This window comes from Triticum dicoccoides, chromosome 2B (assembly GCF_002162155.2).
Source record: "Triticum dicoccoides isolate Atlit2015 ecotype Zavitan chromosome 2B, WEW_v2.0, whole genome shotgun sequence".
Taxonomy (NCBI): Eukaryota; Viridiplantae; Streptophyta; class Magnoliopsida; order Poales; family Poaceae; genus Triticum; species Triticum dicoccoides.
In genome coordinates, this window is record NC_041383.1 from 594,568,080 (window position 1) to 594,591,897 (window position 23,818).

Consider the following 23,818-nt stretch of genomic DNA (forward strand, 5'->3'; position numbering starts at 1 on the left):
TCTTTCATTAAATCAAAGGTGTTTTATTGTTTGTTTGTTTTTGGCGAGGACTAAAAACTTGTATAAAAACAAATATGTCTGACGGTTGATATTATTTCATAATTTTTTTAGGGAAATGACCAAAATAAGCCTTGAACTTGTAGACGAAATCTAAATCAAACTGAACTCTCAATCCCAGAAATCAGCATACCAAACTCTCTTATCCCGGTCTATTTTGAACCTTGAGAAGATTTAGTTGGTATTCCTTTTTCTTTGTTTTTTTTCTTTTTGTTTTCCTTTGTTTTTTCTTTGGTTTTGTTCTGCTTTTTTCCTTGTTTTTCCAATGGTTTTATCTGGTTTTCCTTTCTTCTTTATACTTTTTGTTTTTTCTTCATATTGTTTGTTTTTTCGCTTTTATTTTGTTTCTTTATCGGTAACCGGTTTTCTTTTTTACACATGTCTAATTATTCTCAGTACCCAATGCACAATTTCAGCACACACGTGTAATATTTTCTAATACACTTTCGACATTTTTCAAATACATTAGATAAATTCTTTTAAATACAAGTTTACAATACTTTTTTGAATACACGGTAATACTTTTTCAAATAGATGTTTTACATTTTCTTAAGGACAATCTAACGACTCAAAGGGGCAGATTCAACAAATCCCGGCCGTCAAATCAGGTCAATCTAACGACTCAGGTTGTTCCAATGGTGAGCGCTCAACATGTTTAGTGTGCAGTTAGTATCATACCAAATATTAATGCCAATGCTAATCACATACTTAATGCGTAAATCATATCCTACCTAATATTTACGTGTAATTAATATATTACCTAATATCAACGTGCATTGCACGTACACATTTACTAGTTTTATAAACTACATGAACATTTTTTTACATTGTTACACATTTTTTAAATTGTATACACTTTTTCAAACACATGTCACATATAGTATTTTAAGGCTATGGCATTATTTTTTACATCATGCAAACATTTTTCTTTACATTGTATACGCTTTTTTAAAGGTCACAAGCACATTTTTTGAAACTCATGAACATTCTTGAAATGCTACCATTTTTTTATGGATGAAAGATTTTTTTTGAATCACAAGAATATTATTTTCCATTGTACAAACATTTTTTTTAAATGCCACATACGTTTATCTAAACTCGTGATGTTTTTTAGATGCCATTAACATTTTCTTTACACATTTTTTCAGGTTTCAAAATTTGTTTCCATTTTTTAAATTTTCCAAAAGTGTTCGCACTTAAAAAATTTCTTCAGATTTCAAAAATGCTTATATTTCAAAACGTGTTCGCTTTTCAAAACTGATTGCTTTTTCAAAAAATAGTTGTTTGCTTAAAGTATTCGGAATTTTCAAAAGTGCTCACACTTTATAAGTTTGGCCATTTCCAAAATTGTTTATGTTTTCAATATTTGTTTGCCCCTAAAAAATGTTTTCAAAGTTCGACGTTTCGGTGCGTCTTTAACTATTCCGGGCCTCTGATTGTATCACTCATAGTCATGTGTTCTAGTGGCTATCAAGATAAGCTCAACTCTGCCAGGTCCCAAGTTCGACTCCGGTTTTTACGTCGCGTATTAAGAAAAAAGCTTCATGCCTGGTGGGCCGGCCCAATCGAGTCCACGTGCAACAATTCCAGGATTTAACATGCCATGTTGACAATCCCTGTTTGGGAACTCTCTCAAGGTTCAAAATAGACTGAGATCAGAGAGTCCGGTGTGTTGATTTCTGGGATTTGAAGTTTGGGATTCGATTTAGCTTTCGTCTACAAGTTCAAGGTTTATTTCAGACTTTTTCCAAAAAAATTAACGTCCACACAAATCTCTTAATGTTTGTTTGGTTCACAAAATTCTAAAATATAAAGGGATAATTAGATTTATGCCCTTAGTTGTGTCCCACTCGGTTGTTTTACCCCTAATTTCCAAAAGTCATCGGTTTAGTCCAAGTCACTTCGCTCCTCTTATGCTTCCGCCCTTCGACCGTTTGACCGTCAGTTTGAAAAATTCATAACTAATTCATACTAAATCAGAAAAATGCAAATAAGACACCAAAATGTTCAGAAAAACATCAGCTATATGTTAGTGTCATTTGCTCTTATAACAAAAATGTTGGAAAGTGCCCATCCGAGTTTTAGCTCTTATGATACCACCATGAATAGTAAATTCTAAAAGAATTAAAAAAATCTAAAAAAATTGGTGGCAAAGAATGACAAATGTTTTAAGTCCTTGCCAAGTTTCATAATGGAATCACGTCCGTGGATGTCGTGGCAAAAAAAAATCAGCACTCCCATATAGAATGTCTTTTTGCCACGACTTCCACGAATATCGTTCCCTGATAAAACTTGGTAGGCACTTAAAATATTTGTCATTCTTTGACACCAATTTCTTTTTACAATTTTTTGAGTTTTTATTTTACTATTCATGGTGGTATCATCAGATCTAAAACTCGGATGGCACTTTCCAACACTTTGGTCATGAATGCAAATGACGCTGACATATAGGTGATGTTTTTCCGTACATTTTGGTATCTTATTTCCATTTTTCTGATTTAGTGCGAATTAGTTATGAAGTTTTCAAACTGACGGTCAAACGGTCAAAGGGCGAAAGTGAAGGAAATATGCCCTAGACGCAATAATAAAGTTGTTATTTTATATTTCCTTATTCATGATAAAGGTTTATTATTCATGCTAGAATTGTATTGATCGGAAACTTAAATACATGTGTGAATACATAAACAAATACCGTGTCCCTAGTATGCCTCTACTAGACTAGCTAGTTGATCAAAGATGGTTAAGTCTCCTACCATAGACATGTGTTGTCATTTGATAACGGGATCACATCATTAGGAGGATGATTTGATGGACAAGTCCCATCCGTTAGCTTAGCATATTGATAGTTCATTTTATTGATATTGCTTTCTTCATGCCAAATACATATTCCTTCGCCTATGAGATTATGCAACTCTCGGATACCGAAGAAATGCCTTGTGTGCTATCAAACGTCACAACATAACTGGGTGATCATAAGGATGCTCTACAGGTATCTCCAAAGGTGTTTGTTGAGTTGGCATAGATCGAGATTAGGATTAGTCACTCCGAGTATCGGAGAGGTATCTCTGGGCCCTCTCGGTAATACACATCATAAGCTTGGAGTTAGTCATGAGGTGATGTATTACGGAACGAGTAAAGAGACTTGCCGGTAACGAGATTGAACTAGGTATAGAGATACCGACGATCGAATCACGGGCAAGTAACATACTGATGACCAAAGGAATTACGTATGTTGTCATAACGGTTCGAATGATAAATATATTCGTAGAATATGTAGGAGCCAATATGGGCATCCAGGTTCCGCTATTGGTTATTGACCGGAGAGGTGTCTCAGTCATGTCTACATAGTTCTCGAACTCGTAGGGTCCGCACGCTTAACGTTCGTTGACGATATAGTATTATATGAGTTATGTGATTTGGTGAACGAATGTTGTTCGAAGTCCTGGATGAGATCACGAACATGACGAGGAGTCTCAAAATGGTCGATAGGCAAATATTAATATATAGGACGATGATATTTGGACACCGGAAGTGTTTTGGGTGGTACCAGGTACTTATCGGGTCACCGAAATGGGTTCCAGGTAGCCCCGGTAGGTTTTTGGGCCTTATGGGCCAAAAGGGGAAGAGCACACCAGCCCACAAGGGGCTGGTGCGCCCCTCTACCCCCTGCCCATGCACCAAAGCAGGGAGGGAAGGAAAGGGGAGGCGCCTAAGGCAGCCATCTCCCTTTCCTTTCCCCCTCATGTCCAAATAAGGAAAGGGGGACGCAGGGCAAGGCAGGAGCCCTAGGGCTGCCGCAGGTCTCTTGGGGCACCCTAGGGGCTGCCTCCTTCCCTCCCACCTATATATATGTGGGGAGGGGGCACCACACAAGGATACAACATTGTCTCAGCCGTGTGCGGCGCCCCCGTCCACCAGTTACTCCCTCGGTCATATTTTTGTAGTGTTGTCGGAACTCATCTACTACATCGCCGTCTTGCTGGATCAAGGGGGCGGAGGGCGTCCCCGAGCTGAACGTGTGCAGAACGCGAAGGTATCGTGCGTTTGGTACTTGATCGGTTAGAGCGTGAAAAAGTTCGACTACATCAACTGCGTTGTGAAACGCTTCCGCTTATGGTCTACGAGGGTACATAGACACAGTCTCCCCCTTGTTGCTATGCATCTCCATCGATAGATCATTGCGTGTGCGTAGATTTTTTTTCATGCAATGATTCCCAACGGTGGCATCATGAGCCAGGTCTATGCATAGATGATATGCACGAATAGAACACAAAGAGTTGTGGGCGTTGATAGTCATACTGCTTGCCACCAACGTCTTATTTTGATTCGGCAGTATTGTGGGATGAAGCGTCCCGGACCAACCTTACATGTCCACGCACATGAAACCGGTTCCACCGACTGACATGTAACTAGTTTTGCATAAAGGTGGCTGGCGGGTGTCTGTTTCTCCTAGTTTAGTTAAATCAAATTTGACTATCGCCGGTTCTTGAAGAAGGTTAAGACAACAAACTTGATGAATCATGTGACGCCCGGATAATTAAGCTATAGCAACCCTCGGCTAATGATGCCACGTCACCTCGATTACTATTGCTAATCTCGTGTTAGTTTGAAACCGATTCAAATTCAAATTCAAAATCAAGCAAACAATAAAACTTTTCAAATATTAAAACTAAAATGTTCGGAGTGAACCAAATAATTCATAGGAAATTAGGATGGAGAAACCACCCTTTTATAAATGTTTAAATACTCAAATGTGAATGAAACAACGGCATAACCAATTTAATAAATGCCCTTTATTATTTATAAAATGTTAAACTATTTTATTTAGTCACCCAAATTAACGTGGCAGTAATAAATATAGCAATACTAATTTAGAAACCATTTGTGTATCTTATAAAACTGTAAGCATTAAAGAAATAAAAGAAAACAGAAAAGGATAAATAAATAAAAAGTAAAGAAAACAAAATAGCAAAACAAAAGAAGACAAAAGGGCTCCCCTGGGCCAAATGGCCCAGCTAGCCGCCGTACCAACCGGCCGGTCGGCCCCTACTGCCCTATAACCCTCCCCCGAAACCCTAGCCCCTACCCATCTCCTCCCACTCTCCCCTCGTTTCCCCTTTTCTCGATCTGGATCGGGGGCTCGATCCGCCCCGACCCCGTCACCGATCCACGCCGCCCGGAGCTGCGTCGCCGCCCTCCTCCTCGTTGGACGCCATCGCCGTCGTCCTCCCCTGCGTCGCGTCGTCCCCGACCTCCTTCCCGCGCCCCACTGCCCATTCCCTACGACCCCCGTGAGCGCGCGCGCCTCCTCTATCCTCGTCCCTCCCGGTCACCAGGCGCCTGTGCGCGCTCTCCGTGGCAGACGCGCGCCCCGCCGCCGCCTCCGCTGACGCTCACCCCCACGCGCCTCAACGGATGCCCTGCTGCCCGCTGCTGCTTACCCCGCTACTTCTTGCTCTGCCATGGCTACACCCGCACCGTAGCCGCCTTCGCTGCAACCGCCGCGACTACCTCCGCCCTCCCATGTGAGCCCGCACCCACGCCCACTCTGGTCGCCGCCCATCTTGAAGTCGCGCTCGCCGCCGCTGCGCCGCTGGCCGCCAATGACGCCTGGCAGTGCCTACCCGAGCCCGAGCCCGGCCAACCATGTGGTGCCGCTGCTACTCACCGCAGTGCTCCTCCGTCACCGGGCCACTTCCGCCCTTGGCCCCGTTGCGGCTCCCGCAATGGTTGCCGCCGCTCGCCGACCCGCCTCCCTTCGCCGGCGCCATCCGTGGTCGGATTCGCCTCGCCTACTCGTCGTGGCCGCGCTCCGGCGAGCCGCCCGCGGCGCCCCAATGGCCTCCGCTCGGGTCCGCCCCGTCGGGCGCCCACGCCCGCTCGCCCGCACCCGCCAACGCTGGCACCCGCTATGGCCCCTGGGGCCTATGACAAGGGGGCCCCACGCCGAGAACATTTTTTAAAAGAACAAACAAAAATATATAATTAATAATTAAATTAATTAATTAATTAACTAAATTAGTTAACTTAACCTAATTAATCTGTTAATTAAAGTATTTAACTTGGTTAGTTAGTTAACAGTCAATGACAATAGGACCCACACGTCAGTTTGACTAAGTCAACTAACTGTTTGACTGCTGACATCACCCTGACATCATGCTGACATCATAATTACATTTTCTAATTTAATTAATTTTTTTAATTCTAAAAGTGATTTAAATCTTTAAAAAATAATATAAAATAATCCGTAACTCGAATGAAAATACTTTGTACATGAAAATTGCTCAGAACGACGAGACGCATCAGGATACGTAGCTCGTTCGTCCACCACACATCCCTAGCATAGCGAACACACAACTTTCCCCCTCCGGTTCATCTGTCCAAAAATGCGAAACACCGGGGATACTTTCCCGGATGTTTTCCCCCTTTCGCCGGTATCACCTCTTACTGCGTTAGGGCACACCTGGCACCCTTACTTGTCATGTCACGCATCGATATGCATATGTTTGCATTGTATTCATTGTTTCTTCCCCCTCTTCTCTCCGGTAGACTACGAGACTGACACCGCTGCTGGTGCCCCGATCGACTATGTTGTTGATGACCCCTCCTTCTTGCCAGAGCAACCAGGCAAGCCCCCCTTGATCACCAGATATCGCCTATTCCTTCTCTCTACTGCTTGCATTAGAGTAGTGTAGCATGTTACTGCTTTCGGTTAATCCTATTCTGCTTCATAGCCTGTCTTTGCTACTACTGTATTCCATCAGTGGCCCTACATTCTTGTCCGTCTGCCATGCTATACTATTGGGCCATGATCACTCGGGAGTTGATCACCGGTATATACTTATATACTTTATATATGATACATGTGATGACTAAAGACGGGTCGGCTCGTAGAGTACCCGCGAGTGATTCACGGATTGGGGCCTGAAAGGACCTTTGTCCCGACGGCCCTCTGGGTGGTTGTGGCGGAGCGACATGGCAGTGATACGTCTCCGACGTATCTATAATTTTTGATTGTTCCATGCTATTATATTATCAACCTTGGATGTTTTATATGCATTTATATGCTATTTTATATGATTTTTGGGACTAACCTATTAACCCAGAGCCCAGTGCCATTTTCTGTTTTTTCGTTGTTTTTGAGTATCGCAGAAAAGGAAAACCAAACGAAGTCCAATTGATCTGAAATTTGACGGAGATCATTTTTGGACCAGAAGAAGCCCACGGAGTACCGAAAGTGGGCTAGAAGAGTCCCGAGGCCACCACGAGGGTGGGGGAGCGCCCTACCCCCCTAGGCGCGCCCCGTGCCTCGTGGCCGCCTCGAGGACCCCCTGACTTGTTCCCGACTCCAACACCTCTTATATAAGCCCAAACTTCTAGAAAGAAACCTAGATCGGGAGTTCCGCCGCCGCAAGCCTCTGTAGCCACCAAAAACCAATCGGGACCCTGTTCCGGCACCCTGCCGGAGGGGGGATCCCTCACCGGTGTCCATCTCCATCATCCCGGCGCTCTCCATGACGAGGAGGGAGTACTTCACCCTCGGGGCTGAGGGTATGTACCAGTAGCTATGTGTTTGATCTCTGTCTCTCGTGTTCTTGAGATGGTACGATCTTGATGTACCGCGAGCTTTGCTATTATAGTTGGATCTTATGATGTTTCTCCCCCCTCTACTCTCTTGTGATGGATTGAGTTTTCCCTTTGAAGTTATCTTATTGGATTGAGTCTTTAAGGATTTGAGAACACTTGATGTATGTCTTGCATGTTCTTATCTGTGGTGACAATGGGATATTCACGTGATCCACTTGATGTATGTTTTGGTGATCAACTTGCGGGTTCCGCTCATGAACTTATGCATAGGGGTTGGCACACATTTTTGTCTTGACTCTTCGGTAGAAACTTTGGGGCACTCTTTGAAGTACTTTGTGTTGGTTGAATAGATGAATTTGAGATTGTGTGATGCATATCGTATAATCATACCCATGGATACTTGAGGTGACATTGGAGTATCTAGGTGACATTAGGGTTTTGGTTGATTTGTGTCTTAAGGTGTTATTCTAGTACGAACTCTATGATAGATCGAACAGAAAGAATAGCTTCGTGTTATTTTACTAGGGACTCTTGAATAGATCGATGAGAAAGGATAACTTTGAGGTGGTTTCGTACCCTACAATAATCTCTTTGTTTGTTCTCTGCTATTAGTGACTTTGGAGTGACTCTTTGTTGCATGTTGAGGGATAGTTTTATGATCCAATTATGTTATTATTGTTGAGAGAACTTGCACTAGTGAAAGTATGAACCCAAGGCCTTGTTTCCTAGCATTGCAATACCGTTTACGCTCACTTTTATCATTTGTTACCTTGCTGTTTTTATATTTTCAGATTACAAAAACCTATATCTACTATCCATATTACACTTGTATTACCATCTCTTTGCCGAACTAGTGCACCTATACAATTTACCATTGTATTGGGTGTGTTGGGGACACAAGAGACTCTTTGTTATTTGGTTGCAGGGTTGCTTGAGAGAGACCATCTTCATCCTACGCCTCCCACGGATTGATAAACCTTAGGTCATCCACTTGAGGGAAATTTGCTAATGTCCTACAAACCTCTGCACTTGGAGGCCCAACAACGTCTACAAGAAGAAGGTTGTGTAGTAGACATCAAGAAGTTTCTGGCGCTGTTGCCGAGGAGGTGAGTGCTTGAAGGTATATATTTAGATCTTGCAATCGAATCTTTTTGTTTCTTGTTTTATCACTAGTTTAGTCTATAAAAGAAAACTACAAAAAAGTGGAATTAAGGTTGCCTCATATTCTTCACCTTTTTAATGTCTTTCGTGAAAATGATGGGATGGAAAATTGTGCTCAAGTGCTAGAAGAAGAATTACATAGAATGCTTGGCATAAAATATGTGAATGATGAGCATGATTACAATGTTGTTAGTATGAATTCTTTGAATACCCATGATGCTAATGATATGCAAAGCCACAAGCTTGGGGAAGCTATGTTTGATGAAGATGATATTTTTTGTCCCCCAAGTTTTGATGAGCAAATTTATTATGATGAAAGCATGCCTCCTATTTATGATGATTATTGTGATGACACGTATGCTATAAAGAATAATTATAACCATGAAACTTGTCATCATGATTTTCATTTTCAATTGGATTATGCTTCACATGATAGTTATTTTGTTGAGTTTGCTCCCACTATTCATGAGAACAAATTTGCTTATGTGGAGAGTAATAAAATTTCTATGCAAGTAGATCATGAAAAAATGCTTTATGTGCTGGTTATATGGTTGAATTCATTCATGATGCTACTGAAAATTATTGTAAGGGAGGAATATATGCTTGTAGGAATTGCAATAATATCAAGTTTCCTCTCTATGTGCTTAAAGTTTTAAAGTTAGGCTTGTTTTGCCTTCCTATGCTAGATGATTATTGTTCCCATAAATTGTTTGTTCACAAAGTCCCTATGCATAGGAAGTGGGTTAGACTTAAATGTCCTAGTCATATTCTTCTTGATGCTCTCTTTATGTTTCAATTCTTATCTTTTATGTGAGCATCATTGAAATCATCATGCCTAGGTAGGGGCGTTAAACGATAGCGCTTGTTGGGAGGCAACCCAATCTTATTTTTGTTCTTTACTTTTTACTCATGTTTAGTAATAAATAATTCATCTAGCCTCTGGTTAGATGTGGTTTTATGTTTTAATTAGTGTTTGTGCCAAGTAAAACCTATAGGATCTTCTTGGGTGATAATTATTTGATCTTGCTGAAAAAGACAGAAACTTTCTGCTCACGAAAACAATTGTTAAAAATCACCAGAACGTGATAAAATACAGATTCTTTTTGTAGAAGATTAATAAACAAATTATCTAGGATTTCCTAGGGATTAAGATCATATGTTTCTTCAGTAGGTGGTAAATTAAGACCATGTATGTCTTCAATAGGAGGTAAATTCTTAACATCTTCAGCTTTAATACATTTTTCTTTCATAGATTTCTTTGCCTCTTGCATATCTTCAAGACTGAGAAATAGAACACCCCTCTTCTTCGGTGTTAGTTTAGGAATAGTCACAGGAACTGGCTCAGGAAGTGTTCAATTATTTTCATTTGTCAACATATTATACAATAGAATTTCGGCTTCATCCGGTGTTCTTTCCCTGAAAAAAGAACCAGCACAACTATCCAGGTAATCTCTAGAAGCATCGGTTAGTCCATTATAAAAGATATCAAGTATTTCATTTTTCTTAAGAGGATGATCAGGCAAAGCATTAATTAATTGGAGAAGCCTCCCCCAAGCTTGTGGGAGACTCTCTTCTTCTATTTGCACAAAATTATATATTTCCCTTAAAGCAGCTTGTTTCTTATGAGCAGGGAAATATTTAGCAGAGAAGTAATAAATCATATCCTGGGGACTATGCACACAACCAGGATCAAGAGAATTAAACCATATCTTAGCATCACCCTTTAATGAGAACGGAAATATTTTAAGGATATAAAAGTAGCGAGTTCTCTCATCATTAGTGAAAGGGGTGGCTATATCATTTAATTTAGTAAGATGTGCCACAACAGTTTCAGATTCATAGCCATAGAAGGATCAAACTCAACCAAAGTAATTATATCAGGATCAATAGAGAATTCATAATCCTTATCAGTAACACAGATAGGTGAAGTAGCAAAAGCAGGGTCAGGTTTCATTCTAGCATTAAGTGATTGCTCCTTCCATTTAGCTAATAACCTCTTCAGATCATATCTATCATTGCAAGCTAAAATAGCTCTAGCAGATTCTTCATCTAGAACATAACCCTCAGGCACAACAGGCAATTCATATTTATTAGGGGGAGAGTCTTCATCATCACTTTCATCAATATTATCAGTTTCAATAATTTCATTCTCTCTAGCCCTAGCAAGTTGTTCATCAAGAAATTCACCAAGTGGCACAGTAGTATCAAGCATAGAAGTAGTTTCATCATGAGTATCATGCATAGCAGAAGTGGCATCATCAATAATATGCGACATATCAGAATGAATAGCAGAAGCAGGTTTAGGTGTCGCAAGCTTACTCAAAACAGAAGGTGAATCAAGTGCAGAGCTAGATGGCAGTTCCTTACCTCCCCTCGTAGTTGAGGGATAAATTGTTGTTTTAGCGTCTTTCAAGTTCTTCATAGTGACCAGCAGATATAAATCCCAAGTGACTCAAAGAATAGAGCTATGCTTCCCGGCAACGGCGCCAGAAACTAGTCTTGATAACCCACAAGTATAGGGGATCGCAATAGTTTTCGAGGGTAGAGTATTTAACCCAAATTTATTGATTCGACACAAGGGGAGCCAAAGAATATTCTCAAGTATTAGCAACTAAGTTGTCAATTCAGCCACACCTGGATAACTTAATATCTGTAGCAAAGTATTTAGTATTAAAGTAGTATGATAGTAGTGGTAACGGTAACAAAAGTAACAGTAGAAAAAGTAATATTTTTGCGTTTTGTAGTGATTGTAACAGTAGCAATGGAAAAGTAAATAAGCGGAAAACAGTATATGGAAAGCTCGTAGGCATTGGATCGGTGATGGAGAATTATGCCGGATGCGGTTCATCATGTAACAGTCATAACATAGGGTGACATAGAACTAGCTCCAATTCATCAATGTAATGTAGGCATGTATTCCGAATATAGTCATACGTGCTTATGGAAAAGAACTTGCATGACATCTTTTGTCCTACCATCCCATGGCAGCGGGGACCTAATGGAAACTAAGGGATATTAAGGCCTCCTTTTAATAGATTACCGGACCAAAGCATTAACACATAGTGAATACATGAACTCCTCAAACTATGGTCATCACCGGGAGTGGTCCAGATTATTGTCACTTCGGGGTTGCCGGATCATAACACATAGTAGGTGACTATAGACTTGCAAGATAGGATCATGAACACAAATAAGTGATGAAAACATAAAGGGTTCAGATATGAGTTCATGTCACTCGGGCACTAGTGACAAGCATTAAGCATAGCAATGTCATAGCAACATCAATCTCAGAACATAGTGGATACTAGGGATCAAACCCTAACAAAACTAACTCGATTACATGATAGATCTCATCCAACCCATCACCGTCCAGCAAGCCTATGATGGAATTACTCACGCACGGCGGTGAGCATCATGAAATTGGTGATGGAGGATGGTTGATGATGACGACGGCGATGGATTCCCCTCTCCGGAGCCCCGAACGGACTGCAGATCAGCCCTCCCGAGAGGTTTTAGGGCTTGGCGGTGGCTCCGTATCGTAAAATGCGATGAAACTTTCTCTTTGATTTTTTCTCCCCAAACACGAATATATGGAGTTGGAGTTGAGGTCGGTGGAGCTTCAGGGGGCCCACGAGGCAGGGCACGCGCCCAGGGGGGCAAGCGCCCCTCCCACCCTCGTGGACAGGTGGAGGCCCCCCTGACGTGGATTCTTCTTCCAGTATTATTAATATTTTCCAAAAATATGTTCCGTGGAGTTTAAGGTCATTCCGAGAACTTTTGTTTCTACACATAAATAACACCATGGAAAGTCTGCTGAAAACAACATCAGTCTGGTTAGTTCCATTCAAATCATGCAAGTTAGAGTCCAAAACAAGGGCAAAAGTGTTTGGAAAAGTAGATACGACAGAGACGTATCAGGCACCTCTACAAATCCCTGCTTCCCTCTATGAAGGGCCTATCTATTTAATTTTATGTTGAGTCATCATCCTCTTATTAAAAAGCACCAGTTGGAGAGCACCGCTGTCATTTGCATCCATTGCTATTAATTTACATTGAGTATAACTGTGACTGGATCTCTTTTACCATGAATTACAATGTCTAGTCAGTCCTTGATCTTCAGAGGTGCTCTGCATTTATGTTTTGCGGTCTCAGAAAGGGCTAGCGAGATACCATCTTGTTATATCATATTATGATTGTTTTGAGAAAGTGTTGTCATCCGCGATTTATTATTATTGCTCGCTAGTTGATTATGCCATTGATATGAGTAAACATGAGACCTAAATGTTATTAAGAATATGGTTAGTTCATAATCTTTGTTGAAAACTTGAATGTTGGCTTTACGTATTTACAACAACAAGAGCAAACAGAGTTTGTAAAAGTTTTTCTTTATCACTTTCAGTTTGTCAACTGAATTGCTTGAGGACAAGCAAAGGTTTAAGCTTGGGGGTGTTGATACGTCTCCAACGTATCTGCTTTTCCAAACACTTTTGCCCTAGTTTTGGACTCTAACTTGCATGATTTGAATGGAACTAACCTGGACTGACACTGTTTTCAGTACAGTTGCCATGGTGTTATTTTTGTGCAGAAATAAAAGTTCTCGGAATGACCTGAAACTTCACGGAGAATATTTTTTGGAATATATAAAAAATACTGGCGAAAAAATCAACACCAGGGGGTCCAAACCCTATCCACGAGGGTGGAGGGCGCGCTCACCCCCCTGGGCCGTGCCCCCTGTCTCGTGGGCCCCTTGAGGCTCCACCGATGTCAACTCCAACTCCATATATTCACGTTCAAGGAGAAAAAAAATCAGAGAGAAGGATTCATCGTGTTTTACGATACGGAGCCGCCGCCAAGCCCTAATCTCTCTCGAGAGGGCTGATCTGGAGTCCGTTCGCGGCTCCTGAGAGGGGAATCCGTCGCCATCGTCATCATCAACCATCCTCCATCACCAATTTCATGATGCTCACCGTCGTGCGTGAGTAATTCCATCATAGGCTTGCTGGACGGTGATGGGTTGGATGAGATTTATCATGTAATTCAGTTAGTTTTGCTAGGGTTTGATCCCTAGTATCCACTGTGTTCTGAGATTGATGTTGCTATGACTTTGTTATGCTTAATGCTTGTCACTAGGGCTCGAGTGCCATGAATTCAGATATGAACCTATTATGTTTTCATGAATATATGTGAGTTCTATATCCTATCTTGCAAGTCAATAGTCACCTACTATGTGTTATGATCCGGTAACCCCGAAGTGACAATAATCAGGATCACTCCCGGTGATGACCGTAGTTTGAGGAGTTCATGTATTCACTAAGTGTTAATGCTTTGGTCCGATACTCTATTAAAAGGAGGCCTTAATATCCCTTAGTTTCCAATAGGACCTTGTTGCCACGGGAGGGTAGGACAAAAGATGTCATGCAAGTTCTTTCCTATAAGCACGTATGACTATATTCGGAATACATGCCTACATTACATTGATGAACTGGTGCTAGTTCTGTGTCACCCTATGTTATAACTTTTGCATGAGGAATCACATCCAACATAATTATCCATCACTAATCCAATGCCTACGAGCTTTTCACATATTGATCTTCGCTTAGTTACTTTACCGTTGCCACTTTACAATTACTACAAAAATGCTACTATTAATTTTGCCACCGTTACCATTACTTCCATACTACTTTGCTACTAAATACTTTGTTGCAGATATTAAGTCTTTCAGGTGTGGTTGAATTGACAACTCAGCTGCTAATACTTGAGAATATTCTTTGGCTCCCCTTGTGCCGAATCAATAAATTTGGGTTGAATACTCTACCCTCGAAAACTGTTGTGATCCCCTATACTTGTGGGTTGTCACCCACCGCTGAAGCCGTGATCGACCAGATCGCTTGCGGCGGTGAGCAGCGGGTAGCGAAGACGCTACGAGAGCCGACCGATACTGGGTCGACGGCTGTCGCAGAAGGACGCCGCGGATGCACGCACGAAAGTGCATCGCCCCGCGGACGGGGAGCATCTCGACGTCAAGGGAGGCCTCCTGGAGCCAGGTGGATCGCCGGCAATGAAGATGAGCGCGCCGAGATGGATCTTGTGGCCCTCAGCCAAACCGCTGCCATAAACCATGATGATGGGAATCGAAAAAATCTCAACCTCACTGGAAAGTCGCTAAGACACCTGCCCCATGGTGGGCGCCAACTGTCATGGGAGTAAGTCACAGTAGAATAAGGGGTACGTAGGAGGAGGCAAGATCCTAGCGACGGTGTGATTGTGCACGCAAGATTTACGAGTTTAGGCCCTTCTCAGAGGAAGTAACAACACTACGTCTCAGTGCCCGAAGGCTTGGTCGACTGGATTATGTGTGAAGTTACAGGGGGTGCGAACCCTTGTGCCAGTGGAGGGGGGTGGCTTATATAGAGTACGCCAGGACCCCAGCTACCCCATGTTACAAGGAGTTCAATGTACATTAAGGTGGGACGTTACTGGTAACACCAATAATAAAGACATATAAATGATCGTTAAGACTACGGAGTGAACGCCTGACCGTTGCCATCCTGAGTGACTTTAGATCTTCTGTACCCCGAGTGGTTTCTGGTATGGTCGAATGATTACATCCTGGTCGAATGTAATTGGGTTATCCGAGTGGAATTGTTGGTCGAGTGGGTTGCACCTGAGGTGATTTCAATCGGTAGATGTTGTTGTACTTTGAATGCCTTTGACTCTAGGGCAGTGTCCTTGGGAAGGGTGTCTAGGTCAGGCCTATTACCCTACCCTAGGTACATGTCATCGTCACCCGCCTTCCTCTCCGTGCGCCCCCCCCTCAGCGGCATGGGACGCCGCCGTCAAACGCTACATTTCAGCGCCGCCAGCTGTCGTCCTCCTGCGCCCCGCCCGTCGACCCTGGGACGACATGATGCAAAGTGAGAGCAGGATTTGTGCATCCCTTCAATGCAAACGGTTGTTTTGGATGACCCGTGTGCAACCACGTACAAACAATTTGGTAAGATTTGCAACTGTCATATTGGGTATGTTGCCATTTGTCAAACTGGAAAGATTTACATTTGTTGATCTAGTAACGTTTCCATTTGTCAATCCTTGTAACACTACGATTTGTCAAAATATGCAGCTAGAAATCACTAGCACTATCAAATTTTTGCAACTAAAATTCAGTAATTAAGCATAGATTTCATTCATAGATTAAGCAATCATTCTTAATTTATACAAACAGTTCAACTCGATAGCTGAACTAACCAAACTTTTCCCCAATTGTTGCCAACCATGTACTGAAATAGCTAGTTCAACTATATATACTAGCTAATTTTAAGTATGTTGTACAGTTACACCACATCTATAGTCAGATGAACTAAACAAAATAGCCCCTAAATACTACTACTACTACCACTGCGGAGGGGCTTTGTACTACTTCCGGCTGCCTCTCCTCTGCCGAGCATGCTCAGTAAGAGGCAGAGGAGGAGGAGCCTACCGACGAGCTGGGCAACCGCAATACAGTGCCTGCCACTGTTGCAGCTTCAGCGACGCTCACCTCGAATGCCCTCTGACGCTCCGGACGACCCTTCTCTAAGCGGTGGTTCTCCTCATAGATCTCCTGATTCCTTGCCTCTGAGGCGGCGTGTGCCGCGGCCAAGGCGGTGGTAAGGCTCTTTGCGTGCTCGACGAGGCGCTCCTCCTCCTCCCGCAGGAACTCGGTGTAGCGCGCAAGGTCGCTGACGCATGTGCGGGCATCCACCTCCGCCTCCCACCTTTGGGCGGCGGTGGCGGAGCGGGTGATGACCCCCGTGGTCGACAGTGGGCTAGCGGCCACGGCGGCCGACGACGGGGTGGCGGCCACGACCACTACCTCCCGCCTTCGGGCCGCAGTGGTGGGACGGGTGATGGCCACAGTGGCCAGTAGTGGGGTGGCGACCACGACGGCCACCTCTCGCCTTCGGGCCGCAGCGGCAGAGCGGGGGATGGCCCTGGCTTTTGACGGTGGTGTGGCAGCAACGGCAGCCGGCAACAGCTGTCACGACGGCGGAGCGTGTTGTGGGTGTTCCGTGCACACCCAACAGGGACGCCACACGCACTACACTACGCCAGGGACTGCGCCGCCGCCGCCGCGGTGTAGCCTCCCAGCTGGAGCTATCCTTTGATGACGGCGGAGTGCTGAGCGACGACGACAGACCGGTGCCATTGGCGACTGTGGGAGAAGCAGACAAGATAAGCTACAGGGAGGGAGGGCAAAATGCGACGCAGGACTCGCCGACCGTGAGGGTTTTTATAGTGGGCCGATAAGCATTGGGATTTTGGGGGATTTCACCTCATCAGGCGGGAAGCTTGCGCGGGAACCTGCGAGGTTGCGCGGGGACGGGCTCACTGACGATTCATTGGCCTCACCGTTTGGCCAAAAGAACGCCCCCGCGCGCTGCGCAAGCTTGCTGTGTAAGCCGTCTGCGGCAGCGGGGTGATAGGACGTGCAAGAGGGGGACGAAAGGCCACATACACATACGGTTAATAAAAAACGTTTGCGATTTAATTACCTACTATACCACCGTCCTGGTTTATAAGTATGATTTAACTAATAAAAAAAGAATGCATGTCACCAAAGATTATATAGTTGGATTCGTATTTGAACATAGTTTCCAATTATATAATTTTTATAACATGCATTAACATTTTGTTGGTTAAATTCGAGGGCAGAGTATGGCACAGAATATTTAAGGAGACTATATACTAAATGGAGGTGGTAGCACACGGCCGCTCTCTACGCATTGACGCAACTGTCAGCCGGCTTGTAGGCGACCATTTCCTGCGTGTTCAACTGCTCTATGCGTGTGGTTGCTAGGAGTTCAGTCGTCCGCGGTGCGCTCTGCTCGCGTCCCGCCGCGCGTGCTCTGCTCTCGCGTCCCTTCGGGTGCTCTGCCCTCGTCCCTCCACGTGCACTGCCAGTGTTTGGGGCCGGCGCACGATCAGGCACATTTGTGTGCATGCGGTTGCGCCGAGCCGGCGCGACGATGCAGTTACCCGCTGCAAAAACTGCCTTGCGGACGCGTTGAGAATCCATGCTGCCCGGCCCCCTTTTATTCCTGCGGCCATTTACCTTTATCTCTCGTCTCACACGACACAATAAGCACACCCACCAGGACACATACAGAGAGGACATCCAGCGGTTCCATTGGCACTCCCCGTGGCTTCAATCGCGCTCCCAGCGGCCGACGACGACAACGGCGAGCAGTTCACCACGCAACACGTCGTGGACACCCACGTGAGGGGGAAGGCTCTCTCGGTGGTGTACACGACGATCCGGTCTTGGTTGAGAGCTCCATCCAAACTATGGAGCAGTTCCTTGCAGAGGACAAGTACCAAGTGGTCGGCTTCGACCTCGAGTACACCATGGGTCATTCCGGGCATGATCAGAAGGTTGCCGTCACCCGGTTGTCCTTGCGACATGACGTCCTCATCTACCACTACCAACTGGCCACAACGCCTTGCGAGCGTTTCTCCAGGTTTATCAACATCTCCGACTACAGTTTCGTTGTGGTGGACACCACCAACGATCTAAAAGCGCTCAAGGTTTCGGGCTTGAAATGCCCAAATAGTGTTAGCATCCAGTGCCTACAAGGTCTGGAGCAGCGACAAAAACAAACTGAACTCCCTGGTTGACCTCACCTCGGCCATCAGCGACCCCTACTACGCGAAGATGAAGGAAGAGAGCAATGAGGACAAGAACGCCCGGCACAATGTGTGGCATGAGAGACTGGATGAACAACATGTCAAGTACGCGGCCATGGACGCGTACACAAGCTACTAGATGTACAGGCGGATCGTTGACATAAGGAACTGTCTTCTTCCTGACCCAGACGAGGGATCGAGCCACATAGCAGTGGCAGGAGCGTCACAAGAAGTAGATGACTAGATGATCATATCTCCTACTTTAGAATGCATGCAATTTTTTATTGAGGTGTGTGCGAATGATGTGTATAGTCACTTATGTAATTGGATGTTTATTTCAGTTATATATATATATATCAATTAGGATTCAAGTGCGTACTTGTTAATTAAACCTATGGTTAAAATGTGACACTAAATACGACTAGTAAGTAGTACAATAGCCGTACTAGTATACGTCGGTCAAATTATTCATCATGTCCACACATTGAATTGACGTGACAACACGTTGCGCGTGAGGTGACACAATAATCCCGGCGGCGTGTTCAGGTATTCTGGACTTCAGATTTGGAGTACCACTTATCTGTCGAAATCTTTCATCATTCACTTAAAACAGTCGATTGATCATACATTGAGTACTATATAACTGGAATTAAGCAATGCAAGTCGAAGAAGGATTGGCTGGTGCTGCCGGCTGGCGTCAAGTTTGATCCCACGGATTAGGAGCTGATCGAGCACCTTGAGGACAAAGTGAGTGCTGACAGCGCGAGATCTCACCCTCTCATTGATTTGTTCATACCAACCATCGACAAGGAGCACGACATATGCTACACCCATCCTGAGAAACGTCCAGGTAAGACATCGATCGACCGTCTACTTGCACAAACATATTCCTTTGTTTATAGCTCTATTTTCCTTTTTAGACGCAGACCTGGTGAAGCAATTACAATTTGACAGTTAATAAAAAGTGAAACAAGTGACTGCAACATGCCAAAGATGTCATGAAATGCCAACTACGTACACTAAAACCTCTATTCGACAATATTGTTGGTATCACACTGAGTTGCCTAATAAAGCATATCTTCCAGCGCAATTCCATGGCATTCAAAAGGGGCACGTGGACGCGTCGCAAGATACAGTCGGAGTGCGGCATGCACGCGATGTGGCACAACACCGGCAATACCTTGCCGATGATGGTCAACGACCGGCAGACGGGTAGCAAAAAGGTTCTCATGCTGCACACCAACAAGAACTTCGACCAGCAGAGGACTGATACGTCTCCATGTTGGGGAACGTAGTAATTTCAAAAAAATTCTACGCACACGCAAGATCATGGTGATGCATAGCAACGAGAGGGGAGAGTGTTGTCCACGTACCCTCGTAGACCGTAAGCGGAAGTGTTATGACAACGCGGTTGATGTAGTCGTACGTCTTCACAATCCGACCAATCCAAGTACCGAACATACGGCACCTCCGAGTTCAGCACAGGTTCAGCTCGATGACGATCCCCGGACTCCGATCCAGCAGGGTGTCGGGGATGAGTTCCGTCAGCACGACGGCGTGGTGATGATGATGATGTTCTACCGACACAGGGCTTTGCCTAAGCACTGCTACGATATGACCGAGGTGGAATATGGTGGAGGGGGCACCGCACACGGCTAAGGAACGATCACGAAGATCAACTTGTGTGTCTAGAGGTGCCCCCTGCCCCCGTATATAAAGGAGCCAAGGGGGAGGGGGCGGCCGGCCAAGGAGGGCGCTCCAAGGGGGAGTCCTACTCCCACCGGGAGTAGGACTCCCTTCTTTCCTAGTTGGAGAAGGAGAAGGGGGAAGGAGGAGGAAGAGGGGAAGGAAAGGGGGGTGCCGCCCCCCTCTCCTTGTCCTATTCGGACTAGGGAGGGGAGGGGGCGCAGCCCACCTCTTGCCTCCTCTCCTCTTCTCCCTTAGGGCCCATGAAGGCCCAATAACCCCCGGGGGGGTTCCGGTAACCCCCCGGTACTTTGGTAAAATCCCGATTTCACCCGGAACGATTCCGATATCCAAATATAGGCTTCCAATATATAAATCTTTATGTCTCGACCATTTCGAGACTCCTCGTCATGTCCGTGATGATATCTGGGACTCCTAACAACCTTCGGTACATCAAAACTTATAAACTCATAAGAAAACTGTCATCGTAACGTTAAGCGTGCGGACCCTACGGGTTCGAGAACTATGTAGACATGACCTAGAACTATTCTCGGTCAATAACCAATAGCGAAATCTGGATGCTCATATTGGCTCCTACATATTCTACGAAGATCTTTATCGGTCAAACCGCATAACAACATACGTTGTTCCCTTTGTCATCAGTATGTTTACTTGCCCGAGATTCGATCGTCAGTATCCAATACCTAGTTCAATCTCGTTACCGGCAAGTCTCTTAATGCATCATTCCGTAACTAACTCATTAGGTACATTACTTGCAAGGCTTATAGTGATGTGCATTACCGAGAGGGCCCAGAGATACCTCTCCGACAATCGGAGTGACAAAACCTAATCTCAAAATACGCCAACTCAACATGTACCTTTGGATACACCTGTAGAGCTCCTTTATAATCACCCAGTTACGTTGTGACGTTTGGTAGCACACAAAGTGTTCCTCCGGTAAACGGGAGTTGCATAATCTCATAGTTATAGGAACATGTATAAGTCATGAAGAAAGCAATAGCAACATACTAAACGATCAAGTGCTAGGCTAACGGAATGGGTCATGTCAATCACATCATTCTCCTAATGATGTGATCCCGTTAATCAAATGACAACACATGTCTATGGTTAGGAAACATAACCATCTTTGATTAATGAGCTAGTCAAGTAGAGGCATACTAGTGACGTTATGTTTTGTCTATGTATTCACACATGCATCATGTTTCCGGTTAATACAATTCTAGCATGAATAATAAACATTTATCATGATATGAGGAAATAAATAATAACTTTATTATTGCCTCTAGGGCATATTTCCTTCGGTCTCCCACTTGCACTAGAGTCAATAATCTAGTTCACATCGCCATGTGATTTAACACCAATATTCACATCTGTATGTGATTAATACCCATAGTTCACATCGTCATATGATCAACACCCAAAGGGTTTACTAGAGTCAATAATCTAGTTCACATTGCTATGTGATTAACACCCAAAGAGTACTAAGGTATGATCATGTTTTGCTCGTGAGAGAAGTTTAGTCTCCGGGTCTGTCACATTCAGAGTCGTATGTATTTTGCAAATATTCTATGTCTACAATGCTCTGCACGGAGCTACTCTAGCTAATTGCTCCCACTTTCAATATGTATCCAGATTAAGACTTAGAGTCATCTGGATCAGTGCCAAAACTTGTATCGACGTAACCCTTTACGACAAACCTTTTGTCACCTCCATAATTGAGAAACATATCCTTATTCCACTAAGGATAATTTTGACCAATGTCCAGTGATCTACTTCTAGATCACTATTGTACTCCCTTGCCAAACCAGGGCAGACTATACAATAGGTATGGTCCATAGCATGGCATACTTTTATAGAACCTATGACTGAGGCATAGGGAATGACTTTCATTCTCTTTTCTATTTTCTGCCGTGGTCGGGATTTGAGTCTTACTCAATTTCACACCTTTGCAACACAGGCAAGAACTCTTTCTTTGACTGTTCCATTTTGAACTATTTCAAAATCTTGTCAAGGTATGTACTCATTGAAAATCTTATCAAGCGTCTTGATCTATCTCAATAGATCTTGATGCTCAATATGTAAGTAGCTTTACTGAGGTCTTTCTTTTAAAGAACTCCTTTCAAACACTCCTTTATGCTTTCCAGAAAAAATCTACATCATTTCTGATCGACAATATGTCACTCACATATACTAATCAGAAAGGTTGTAGTGCTCCCACTCACTTTATTGTAAATACAGGCTTCAACGTAAGTATGTATAAATCTATATGCTTTGATCAATTTATCAAAGCGTATATTCCAACTCTGAGACGCTTGCACCAGTCCATAGATGGATCACTGGAGCTTGCACATTTTGTTAGCACCTTTAGGATTGACAAAACCTTCTGATTGCATCATATACAACTCTTATTTAAGAAAACCATTAAGGAATGCAGTTTTGACATCCATTTGCCAGATTTCATAAAATGTGGCAATTGCTAACATGATTCGGACAGACTTTAAGCATCGCTATAGTTGAGAAAATCTCATTGTAGTCAACACCTTGAACCTTTTACCGACAAGTCGAGCTTTGTAGATAGTAACACTACTATCAGCATCTGTCTTCCTCTTGAAGATCCATTTATACAATATGGCTTGCCGATCATCGGGCAACTCCACCAAAGTCCACACTTTGTTCTCATACATGGATCCCATCTCAGATTTCATGGCCTCAAGCCATTTCGCGGAATCTGGGCTTATCATCGCTTCCTCATAGTTCGTAGGTTCATCATGGTCTAGTAACATGACTTCCAGAACAGGATTACCGTACCACTCTGGTGCGGACTGTACTTTGGAAGACCTACGAGGTTTTGTAGTAACTTGATCTGAAGTTTCATGATCATCATCATTAGCTTCCTCACTAATTGGTGTAGGAATCACTGGAACTGATTTCTGTGATGAACTACTTTCCAATTCGGGAGAAGGTACAAATTACCTTATCAAGCTCTACTTTCCTCCCACTCACTTCTTTCGAGAGAAAACTCCTTCTCTAGAAAGGATCCATTCTTAGCAACGAATGTTTTGCCTTCAGATCTGTGATAGAAGGTGTACCCAACAGTTTCCTTTGGGTATTCTATGAAGACGGACTTCTCCGATTTGGGTTCGAGCTTATCAGGTTAAAAAAACTTTTTTCATATAAGCATTGCAACTCCAAACTTTAAGAAACGACAGCTTAGGTTTACTGCTAAACATAGTTCATACGGTGTCGTCTCAACGGATTTAGATGGTGCCCTATTAAACGTGAATGCAGCTATCTCTAATGCATAACTCCAAAACGATAGTGGTAAACCGATAAGAGACATCATAGATCGCACCATATCTACTAAAGTACAATTACGACATTCGGACACACCATTACATTGTGGTGTTTCAGGTGGCGTGAGTTGCGAAACTATTTCACATTGTTTAAAATGAAGACCAAACTCGTAACTCAAATATTCGTCTTCGCGATCAGATCACAGAAATTTTATTTTCTTGTTACGATGATTTTTCCACTTCACTCTGAAATTCTTTGAACCTTTCAACTATTTCAGACTTATGTTTCATCAAGTAGATATACCCATATCTGCTCAAATCATCTTATGAAGATCAGAAAATAACGATAC